The 11,716-nt window shown below is 46.7% G+C and overlaps 1 long non-coding RNA gene across 1 annotated transcript; it reads right to left on the bottom strand.

Moving 5' to 3' along the window:
* Positions 1 to 440: 440 nt before the first annotated feature.
* On the bottom strand, positions 441 to 10,233 carry LOC134759169 (uncharacterized). Its single transcript, XR_010135100.1, has 3 exons — positions 10,074 to 10,233; positions 9,008 to 9,416; positions 441 to 1,508 (listed from the first exon to the last, which is right to left on the bottom strand). It is a non-coding gene; the product is annotated as an uncharacterized lncRNA (long non-coding RNA).
* Positions 10,234 to 11,716: the final 1,483 nt, after the last annotated feature.

Here is an 11,716-nt window from a genome sequence, read left to right as displayed (position 1 = left end):
GCAAGGCATGGTGGCGCACACCTGTAATCACAACTACTCGGGAGGCTGAGGCAGGAGAATCCCTTGAACCCAGGAGGCGGAGCTGAGACCGTGCCACTGTACTCCGACCTGAGCAACAGAGCGAGACCCTGTCTCAAAAAAAGTAATTAATTAATTAACTTTTTAAAAAATTATTATGGAATTTGGAAAGATTGGGGCACTGGTAATTCAATTCCGGCGGGTCTTCTGATCTTGGAATTCACAAGTTATCAAGCCAAATGCTGAACCTGCGCAGGGAAGACAGAAAAAGTGAAACCTCTGTGCATTTCCTTACCCTGCCTGCTAACCAGCCCCTCCATCCTGCCGGTTCCATGCTGGGGGCGTGGGGAGACAATGTCCCTTCTTACAACTGAGAAAGAGCACATGCTAGGGAGGCCTGAGACTTACTCTCCTTTTTTTTCAACGAATTTAATTCTTTTCCAAAGATGAAATATAAACATGCAAAGATTCTCTGTAATAATGATGATACATGAGCTAACATTTATTGGATTCTTAACCCTGGGAGGGCCCACACAGATCTCTCAGCATGCGTTATGCCATTTAATATTTACAGAAAACCCTGAGTTCAGAACCGATGCTAGAGATGGAGAAAACGAGGACCAGAGGCAAATAATTTGAGTATTATAATGTTGCCCCAAAGCTGAAATTTTTAACCATCCATTGTGACATCTAAAAACCTGGCTTCCCTTTCTGCTGAGTTTCTCTGGCTCTACACCTGAATAATAGTTTCAATAAACTCCACCAGGTGTCATCTACATATTTTTTCACAAATAAGTCAAGGTACAGGTTATCATCCTCTGAATGCTAACAAATTCTGAAGATGCAAAACCTACAGGGTGTGTATAAATAATTTTGCTCAGCAGTATAAATATGAATACTGTTTAAAAAAATGAACAACCTTGTTTCCCTAAGTTGTTGTGTTACCTCTTCTCTCCTGGACTTTTTATTGGCTCTCTGGTGCCAATAAGAACCTGTTCTAAAACTGATTAGCCCTGAGAAAGACTCTGTAATCAAATAAATCTGAAGTTAGGCGTGCTTTCAATTTTTGTTAAGAAGTGAGTTGTTTTTTTCCAAACAGGACGTGTTTCCCAAAGAAAGCTTGGTGTCTTTTGTATTCTAAAACATGTCGGCTTCTGTGATTTCAAAGGACAGTAGAACCAATTCTGTTTGTAACTGGCCAATTTCAGTTCCTGTGAAAGACCCGTGGAGGAAGTGGTTTGTGAATAAGATTTGAATAAAGCGTATTATTAGATCTCAAAGAGAATCAGTAGATTCTAACGTAGTTTTCCTTGCATTTCATCAATAAAGCAATGTCGTTATGAAGGCACTGCAATCATGTCTTCTCTTGTTGGTTTGAAAGCTTGTTTTTTGTTGCTGTTGATCGGCCTTTGGATGGTCTATCCTAAGGACAAATTCCTTTGGTTCTGCAATGCGTCATCGCTGCAACCATACCTTAAGGCTCAGAACACCTAGGGAGATAAATAGAAGTTAATTTTGTTATCTGGGCTTTATCAATAAATTTCAACTTGGAAAGATTACATGACATGCCCTAACTCCCACATTCAGCCACACTGGGAAGGCTGAGCACAGTTATAGGCAGAGCCTTAACATACTGAAGACAGAATCTGGGGGATCCCAGGCTCATCTCTTAGTTTACTGTCGATCTCAAAGACAATCAATAGAGGCCCAGCGCAGTGGCTCACACCTGTAATCCTAACACTTTGGGAGGCTGAGGCAGGGGGATCACTTGAGGCCAGGAGTCCAAGACCAGCCTGGCCAACATGGTGAAACCCCATCTCTACTAAAAATACAAAAATTAGCTGGGCATGGTGGCAGGTGCCTGTAATTCCAGCTACTCCGAAGGCTGAGGCACAAGAATCACTTGAACCCAGGAGGTGAAAGTTGCAGTGAGCCAAGATTACGCCACTGCACTCCAGCCTGCGTGACAGAACAAGACTCCATCTAAAAAGAAAAAAGAGAGAGAGAATCAATAGATTCTAATGTAGTTTTCCTTGCATTGCATCAATAAAGCAACATTGTTATGAAAGCATTGCAATCTTGTCTTCTCCTGTTGGTCTGAAAGCTTGTTTTTTGTTGTTGTTGATCAGCCTTTGGATGGTTTGTTTGGTTCTGCAGAAGCCAGGAGGGTGAGGGGCTGTTAGACTGAATTATGGGCCCCCTTCAATCTCCTAGAATCCATATGTTGAAATCCTAAGCCCCAGTGGCTCAGAATGCAAGCGGGTTTGGAGATAGGGTCTTTGCAGAAATCATTAAGTTAAAAATGAAGACATTAGAGTAGGCCCTAATGCTAATTCTAAAACCTGGTGTTCCAATTGCAAGAAGAAGATTTTGACACAGACACACACAGAGGGAAGAGAACTGTGAAGCCACGGAGAAAAGACAGCCATCTGCAAGCCCAGGAGAGAGGCCTAGAGCAGACCCTTCCCCCACAGTCCTTAGAAGGACCAGCCCTACAGACACCTTCAGTTGCACTTCCAGCCTCCAGAATGGTGAGAAAATACATTTCTGTTGCTTTAAGTGGCTGCAGCCTGAGCATACTAATACCTGGGCCATTGCAGCTGCCTTACCCATGATGATTCAGAGGCCTGAGGTGTTCTGATCCTGAGCTCTACACCCCAAGACAGTGCTTCTGAAGCTAACGATGCCAAATCCAGAAACCACAGACTGACCGGTTATTTGGTGCTTACACACCCCACGTCTGTCCTAGATACCCTGGAGACACAGCATCAGGCTTCCTCCCCAGCAAATCTCAGTGGAGGGTGTGAAATTGGAGCCTTCTTGGCCAACTGGTCTGAGGTTGAGTTGAGCTCCTACCTTTCTCTCAACAATCTGTGGCTGGGGGAAGTTTTTCCTGGGAAATCCCACTCACATGTGGATTTGTGGAGGCTATGCCCACCCAGACCCTCTGTTCTGACATTTTGTTCAAGAGGGCCACATTGTTCTTATAAGGCTCACAGCCACGCCGCCCTCTCCCCCAAGTCCCACCTGTTCCCAGCAGCCCTAACTCAAGTCCTTTTGTGGACAAAGAGGAACAGAGAGTAACGAGACGCTGTACTGAGCACTTTCCAGGCACGATCGCATCTCACCTTTACCGCCTCCCTGAGCGGAAGGCATCGCCTTCTCCATCTGCCAGATGGCGAAAGTGAAGCACAGACAGGTCAGGAACCTGCCCCAAGCTCACACGGCTCACGAGTGAGGGGAATGCATTTGCTCTTGAGTTTCTAAGGCCTGTGCTTTGCTGGTACACAATGTGAGAGAGGTAACCAAATGGCCTTGAACTCCTCTCCTTCCAAGGTAACCACAGGGAAAGGTCCAGCCAGGACCTGGCCGGGTTAGTGCTTGTGACATTTTGTCTCTGGAAGTTTCAGAATCTGTCACTGCAGAGGCTGGCAGGGACGTGCTTTTCACAGGCCACAGTGGCTCATGCCTGTAATCCCAGTGCTTTGGGAGGCCAAGGTGGGAGGATAGCTAGAGGCCAGGAGTTTGAGACCAGCCTGGGCAACAGAGCAAGTCCCCATCTCTACAAAGAAAAAAAAAAAGTACTGTGCCCCTCAAAGAGACCCAAAAGATTGCTTCCAGCTCCACAATGAGGCAAACACAGAAAGTGAGAGTAAGCATTCAGGAGCACCCACACACATTTAACACACCAATGCTATGTTGCAAGAATCTAGTAATAAAAAAGAAACGAGCTTATATTTTCTATGGTTTTTTAATACAAAAATTTCAATTTCTCATCACATATTAGAGCCCACTGCAAATAAACACCTGGGTCCTGGCCGGGCGCGGTGGCTCACACCTGTAATCCCAGCACTTTGGGAGGCCGAGCCGGGTGGATCACGAGGTCAGGAATTCAAGACCAGCCTGGCCAAGATGGTGAAACCCCATCTCTACTAAAAATACAAAAATTAGCTGGGCCTGGTGGCATGTGCCTGTAATCTCAGCTACTCAGGAGGCTGAGGCAGAGAACCACTTAAACCCGGGAGGCGGAGGTTGCAATGAGCCAAGATTGCGCCACTGCACTCCAGGCTGGGTGACAGAGCGAAATCTCCATCTCAAAAAAAAAAAACAAAAAACAAAAACAAACAAACCTAGGTCCTTACCACTGATAGTTTGAGAAGCCCTGCTGAGACAGCGGTCTCAGTCACTAAGGATAAAATGACATGGAAAAATCTGGAGCCCGGGAAATGCAGGGATTCTCTCCAGCTGCGAGGGCCACACGGGGGATGTCCAGCCACCAACGTGAGCCCCTCAGCTGCCAACTGCACCCTTAGTAAGGGGCTTTCTGGAATAGTCAGATGGACAGTGCCCTGGAAGTTGAGAACTTGGCTTTTAGTCTCAGGTTTGGGTTTTTTGTTTATTTTTGAGACAGGATCTGGCTGTGTCACTCAGGCTGGAGTGCAGTGGCACGGTCTTGGCTCACTGCAGCCTCAACCTCCCATAGCCCTGGTTTAGTGGTGTTACCTTGGGCCAATCATTTAATCCTCTGTCCGCTGATTTTCTCATCTGTAAGCTGGAGATCCTAATACTGGTGCCTGCCTCATAGGGTTATTCTGTGGAATAAATGTGTTAATTTGTGAGCATTCAGAGCAGTGCCTGAGTGCTATGTACGTGTTCACTATTATTACAATTAGGTAGAAGTCATTTTTCCTTCTCAAGCCTGTATTCTACTGAAATAGTTTTTAAACTACTTTTTTGGGATATTCCTTTGTGGAGGAGGTGTTTCAAGACTTCCATAAGCATCTGACTTACATTTAATTTTTTTTTTTTTTTTTTGAGACACAGTCTCGCTCTAGTGCACAGGCTGGAGTGCAATGGTGTGATCTCAGCTCACAGCAACCTCCACCTCCCGGGTTCAAGCAATTCTCCTGCCTCAGCCTCCTGAGCAGCTGGGAGTACAAGTGCACGCCACCACACCCGGCTAATTTTTGTATTTTTAGGAGAGATGGGGTTTTGCCATGTTGGCCAGAATGGTCTCAAACTCCTGAACTCAAGTGATCCACCTGCCTTGGCCTCCCAAAATGCTGGGATTACAGGCGTGAGCCACTGTACCCGGGCTGTTCCAACTGTTTACCACAAAACTAGGCCTGCAGCTCTGGCCATTCATTTCTCAATTATCTGGGGAGAAATAGGGACGAGGCTGGGGGTATAGGAGAAGGACCTCCTGACTGGACAGCAGGAAACCAGACTGCCATTAACCATCCAGTGACCTCGGGCAAGTGCACGAACCTCCCTGCCCCTGAGGGTATGGGGCTCTGCCACCCTCTGTATCTTGAGGCAGGTGCTTTTGACAGCAGCCCCTCCTGTCCTTTAGATGAGTGGTCCCCGACCTTTCTGGTACCAGGGACCAGTATCATGGAAGACAATTTTTCCGTTGTCCTGGTGTGGGGGAAGGTTTCAGGATGATTCAAGCACACTACATGTATTGTTCACCTTATTTCTATTATCATTACATTGTAATATATAATGAAATAATTCTAGGCCGGGTGTGGTGGCTCACGCCTGTAATCCCACCACTTTGGGAGGCTGAGCTGGGTGGATCACTTGAGGTCAGGCATTCAAGACCAGCCTAACCAACAAGGAGAAACCCCATCTCTGCTAAAAATACAAAATTAGCCGGGCATGGTGGCCCATGCCTGTAATCCCAGTTACTTGGGAGGCTGAGGCAGGAGAATCACTTGAACCCGGGAGGCGGAGGTTGGTGTGAGTCGAGATTGAGCCATTACACTCCAGCCTAGGCAACAAGAGTGAAACTCTGTCTCAAAGAGAAAAAAAAAAAGAAAAGAAATAATTCTACAACTCACCATAATGTAGAATCAGTGGGAACCCTGAGCTTGCTTTCCTGCAACTAGATGGTCCCATGCAGGGGTGACGGGAGACAGTGACAGATCATCAAGCATTAGATTCTCATAAGAAGCGTGCAACCTAGATCCCTGGCTACACAGTTCACAATAAGGTTTGTGCTGCTGCTGATTTGAGAGGAGGCGGAGCTCAGGCTGTAATGTGAACGATGGGGAGCAGCTGTAAACACAGATGAAGCTTTGCTTGCTCGCCCGCCACTCACCTCTGGCTGTGTGGGCCTGGTTCCTAACAGGCCACCGGCCAGTACCAGTCCATGGCCCAGGTGTTGGGGACCCCTGCTTTAGATAACCAAACAAGCAGCCAGGCCCTGACATAGACTCATGTAGAACCCCACCCTCTTCCCACTCCATTTTCGAGGCCATCCTGGTAATAAGAAAGTAACCAAAAGACAGCAAAGAGAAGGAAGAGGGCCTGCATGAGGATCTCACCCCGAGACCGGGCTAACTGTGGTTTTGGGCTCCTGTCATTTGCCTGGGAAACCTGAGCGTGTCTTTGCAGTTGCTCCCATCCACAGGCCTCTGTCCGACTGGCTTTCATCCCAGCCCACTTAACTTTCCTGCCCAAGAGATACCTGTGGTTTCCACCAGCCGCATGCTACTCCCCCGCCTGAAATGCTCCTACTCCTTTCTGCCCTCGGGGACCAACCAGACCCAGCCTGAAGGCCCAGCTCAGTCCCTCCTGCTTCCCTGCCTCCCTTATCTCCTTATTGTTTATGGCCCTGTTTCACTCCTGCCCCTGTGCTATCCCACAGACCTGACATTTGCACAGCATTCATGGTTGACAGGGCATGTTCACTGAACCCTCAAAATACATTGATCTGTCAGCTTCTAAAACAGATCACCAGCTCTGGTATCTTAGGGCTACTGTAACAGAACGCCATACATTGGGTGGCTTCTCAACACAGAAATCGAATCGTTCTGGAGGCTGGAGATCCAAGAAGTCCAAGATCAAGGCAGATTTGGTGTCTGGTGAGGGTGTGCTTTCTGCTTCATAGACAGTGCCTTTATGCCGTGTCCTCACACGGTGGAAGGGGTGAGAGGGTTCCCTTGGGCCTCTTTTATAAGGGCACCAATTCCATTCACGAAGACTCCACCCTTGGGACCTAATCACTTCCCAAAGGCTGATCTCCTAATACCATCACCTCAGGGGTTAAGATTTTAACACAGAAATTTTGAAGGCATACAAACATTCAGACCACACATCCAGGGAGCTGAGTGGGATTTTTGCCCCCACCTGCCTGTCTAGTGTCACTGGATAGCTGCCTACAGTAGAGGGCTGGCAAGGGACTATTGTGCACTTTATGTACACACACCACCTCCTGTGAGCTTGGCATAACACCCGTGAGGTGGGTGGTGGCTTCTTTTTTAGAAACTTCAAAAGTGAAGCTCACTTTCAGTCTGGGCTCAGACTTGACATCTGGTATACCAAACTGTCTTACAAAGAAATAAGCAGAATCTGATCACATGCTGAAGCTCAGGGCCAATGCAGAGCCCATAAGAGTCAGAGATAGGTCCAGCCCTGTCTATACGATGCGAAAGCCCCTCTCTTCCACCTCAGTTTCAGCCAGGCCTTGCCAGTCCACCCTTCTCCCTCCTCTGTCACCCCTGCCCTTGCCCCTCAGTGGTTGAGGCTCTACAAAGCCCCTGACAGTCAGGGAACACGGAACCCTAGAATCCTGCGAGGAGGGTCTGGACAAGGCAAATCAGTTCTCTACCTGGGAGTCACACAAGACCTCCTCTCCACGTAGAGAGCAAATCAGAGGTGGGGCTGTTGGATACCAAGGGGGCATCTGTCCACTAGGAAATGTGCAGGGGCGTCACTTTTGTTTAGGGTTGGATTTGGGTTGGTCGGCACAGTGGCTTGGATCCAGAGCCACTAGGATATTTGATGGGGTTGAGGATAGCCCTGCCAAACACCCTGCACCGAGCAAGTCAGTCCTGTAGAAGGAAGGTCTGCCCACGCTGCTAGTACGTCCCTGTGAGGAATCACTGAGTCCCATCAGCTAGCTTTTCCTTTAGTATCCTCTCCTTATTGTTTATCATCTTGACATTGGCCCAAAGGGCTCAGTCCAGCACTCTGGACTCCACTGCCTGCTCTCAGGCTGCTGGAGGAGACCGGCATCCAGAAACACGTGACCGAGCCTCTGTGCACTCGGGACTTTTAATCTCCTTAATTGAAACTGATTGGCCTCTTGGGAGGCAGATCTGCATTGGCCCTGAGCTTCAGCATGTGATCAACTTTTGCTTATTTCTTTTAAAGATCAATTGACACATCATAGTATCCAATCTTCTCCCTGAATATCGGACCTATTTGCCAACCAGAAGCAAAACCAGAAACACACACACTTAGAAAAACAGCTCAGGAAACAAAAGTGCCTGATAAAAATACGGAGGGAAACATTCTGTCTCATGGTGACTTAGCATTATACAAAAGGCCAGTCAAAACTCCATTACCAAGGAAAGATGTAATCACATGAGAAAGGAGAGATGGGAGAGGTTGGGGGAAGAGTAAGCTGCCTGAAGCTCACAAGATAAATAAGCTGGGCTGGAGAATATCTAAGAACCAGCTGCAAAAAAAAGATAAAAAGGGAAGAAAAGTGAAACATCTTTTTTTGTTTGTTTGTTTGTTTTTTGAGACAGAGTCTCACTCTGTTGCCCAGGCTGGAGTGCAATGGTGCGATGATCTTGGCTCACTGCAACCTCCATCTCCTGGGCTCAAGCAATTTTCCTGCCTCAGCCTCCCAAGTAGCTGGGATTACAGGCATGTGCCACCACGCCCAGCTAATTTTTTATTTCTAGTACAGATGGGGTTTCACCATGTTGCCTAGGCTGGTCTTGAACTCCTGGCCTCAAGTGATCCGCCCACCTCAGTCTCCCAAAGTGCTGGGATTATAGGCGTGAACCACATTCCCAGACAAAATATCTTTTTAAATTGAAAGAAAACCAACATCAAGAGATTCGTTTGAGTGTCCAGATTTGTGTTCATCCAGATATACCACGATCACTCCGAAGCAGCTAGAGCTGGTTTACAAACCAGCTTGGCAGGTCGTATCTCTTGGCAAAGCCTCTGATAAGGGCCCCTTACCTACCAGACTGATCGTATATCCTGGACATATCTCTCTGAGGCTCTCCTGTGCAATGCTGGTGGGTCATTTCACCAACTGGGCACTGGGCTTCGAAAGAACAGTCCTAGTTGGGGTGGGGCCACCTTGTGACTTCCAAGCTCTTGGTTCTGTTTCTGCACCAGCTGCATGGGATTAACACCAGGGCAAAAGAAGCAAGAGGCAGGACCTTAGAGGCAAGAAAGCCCAGCACTGACAAGTCAATTAATCACTATTGTGCATGTCAAACTCAGTGCAAACACCTTGCTTCCTGTTCTTCTGAAGATCAAGTCCAGAGTCCAGATTTTAAAAGCACAAAGATCCAGCTGTTTTGCTGTTGGAAAGTTCCACTTACAAATCAATTCAAGGAGAAAGTACTTCTTAGTCTCCATGTTCCCTACATAGAGGAAGAAAAACATTTTGTCTACCCTCCTATGTTCAGTTACTGAAGCCTGCAAATTAAATGGATAAAAGCCAGATTAACAAGAGAAATATATAAGAATTTTATTTGATGCTAATATTTTTTCTTACACAGGAGGCCTCACAGAAAATAAGACCACAGGCTGGGCACGGTGGCTCTTGCCTGTAATCCCAGCAATTTGGGAGGCTGAGGCGGGTGGACCACTTGAGGGTAGTTGTTCAAGACTAGCCTGGCCAACATGGTGAAAACCTGTCTCTGCTAAAAATACAAAAATTAGCTGGGTGTGGTGATGTGCACCTGTAAGTCCCAGCTACTTGACTTGGGAGGCTAAGGTAGGAGAATCACTTGAACCTGGGAAGCAGAGGTTGCAGTGAGCTGAGATTGTGCCACTGCACTCCAGCCTGGGCAATAGAGTGAGACTCTATCTCAAAAGACAAAAAAGAAGAAGACCCCAAAAAAGTAGTCAGACTCAGGGGTTTATATACCATTTTAACAAAGGGTGATAAATTGTGAAGTGACTAGACAAAGGAAAGCAGATCATTTAGGCTTCTAGGAGTGGTAAATTGTGGAAAGATAACTAAGAAATGTACAGTAGATAAGGGATGAATAGTTGGATTTGTTAGGCAGACTCACCTTGGTACTGTCTCCAGTGATAAGTCATCTCCAGTGATTAACAGTTATTCTTCTCTTCTGGTGTTGGAGAGAGGCACCACTTCACAATTCCTTTACAAGTGGAAATTTATGTTACCTTTACAAAGGGAAATGTGGCCTGCTTTTAGGCAGAAAGAAGAAGGACAGAGAGCTTTTCCTGTGGCTGTATTTTCCCAATTGCCTTCAGCTCAAAATAATCCTTAAACCAAAATGGCATATTCTGGGCCCCTTCACCTAGCAGCAGGAAAGTGACGTAATGATGAAGGAGAGGGTGAACGCTGTAAAGACAAGGGCTGTAACATCATCCATCATCACTAAACCAGGGTCTAAGGGCGCTAAACATATAGTAGGCACTCAATAAGTATATGTTGAATGAATAAATAAATCAGTGGCTGACTGGCTGGCTGGATGGATGGATGGATGAATATTGGATAAAATAGGACTGGAGCAACTACATAGTGTGGAAAAGAAAACTGCAGCTTATCGAATGCTGGCTCCCATAAAATACCACCAAGGCAACATGTTGATAAAGCAAAGCTCATGGCAGTAAGAGAAAGCACTACCCTGGCGGTCATAACAATGTCTGAGTGGGACAGATAAATTCAGAGTGTTTATGATGTTTAAGAGTCTGGTTTAAGGAAGGTCTTTCAGTGTGGGGAAGTCTAAGATTGAATAGGATCATGATATAATCCAAGATCATGGAGATAGCAAGGTGAGTTAACAGTCATTTGATGCAATCTACCAAAGTTAGGCAGTTTTAAGTAAGTTCAGGGGAAATTCCTAAAACAAACACTAAAGTTACTTGCAATCTTTAGCTTTCTGGGCAAGTGTTTCCTGCCACAGTGAAATCATGTTGGTTGATACAGTTTGGATCTGTGTCCCCGCCCAAATCTCATGTCAAACCATAATCCCCAATGTTGGAAGTGGGTCCCAATGGGAGGTGATTGGATCATGGGAGTGGATCCTTCATGAATGGCTTAGCACCTTCCCCTCCGTGCTGTTCTCATGATGGTGAGTGAATTCTCACGAGATCTGGTTGTTTGAAAGTGTTTGGCAGCTCCCCCACCACATCCTCCTGGTCCAGCCATGTAAGACATGCCTGCTTCTCCTTCACCTTCCATCATGATTGTAAGTTTCCTGAGGCCTCCCCAGAAGCAGAAGCCACTATGCTTCCTGTACAGCCTGTGGAACCGTGAACCAATTAAACTTCTTTTCTTTATAAGTTGCCCCATCTCAGGCATTTCTTTATAGCAATGTGAGAACAGACAAATAGATTGGTAAAGACAGTGGAATAGTAAAGTCATGTTATGAAGACCACATGGTAGTAGTCATATAATGCAGACATAAGCAAGCTTATGTGGGTTTCGGTGGTTTCAGTCCTCAAGCTAATGGTCTTAAGCAAACTGTTCTTCCACAGTGTGGCACATACAGACAAATAAACCACGTTTGTCCACAGGAAGACCAGCAGACCTTAAGTGGGCCCCAAGATAGAGGTGATGGTTAATTTCTGGTCATCGAGGCTGAGCCATATAAAGGAGAGGTAATTCAGGAGGCCGGGCACGGTGGCTCACACCTGTAATCCCAGCACTTTGGAAGGCCGAGGCAGGCAGATCACCTGAGGTCAG

The sequence above is a fragment of the Gorilla gorilla genome, chromosome 8 (assembly GCF_029281585.2).
Source record: "Gorilla gorilla gorilla isolate KB3781 chromosome 8, NHGRI_mGorGor1-v2.1_pri, whole genome shotgun sequence".
NCBI lineage: Eukaryota > Metazoa > Chordata > Mammalia > Primates > Hominidae > Gorilla > Gorilla gorilla.
This window is presented reverse-complemented; position numbering and strand designations above follow the sequence as displayed.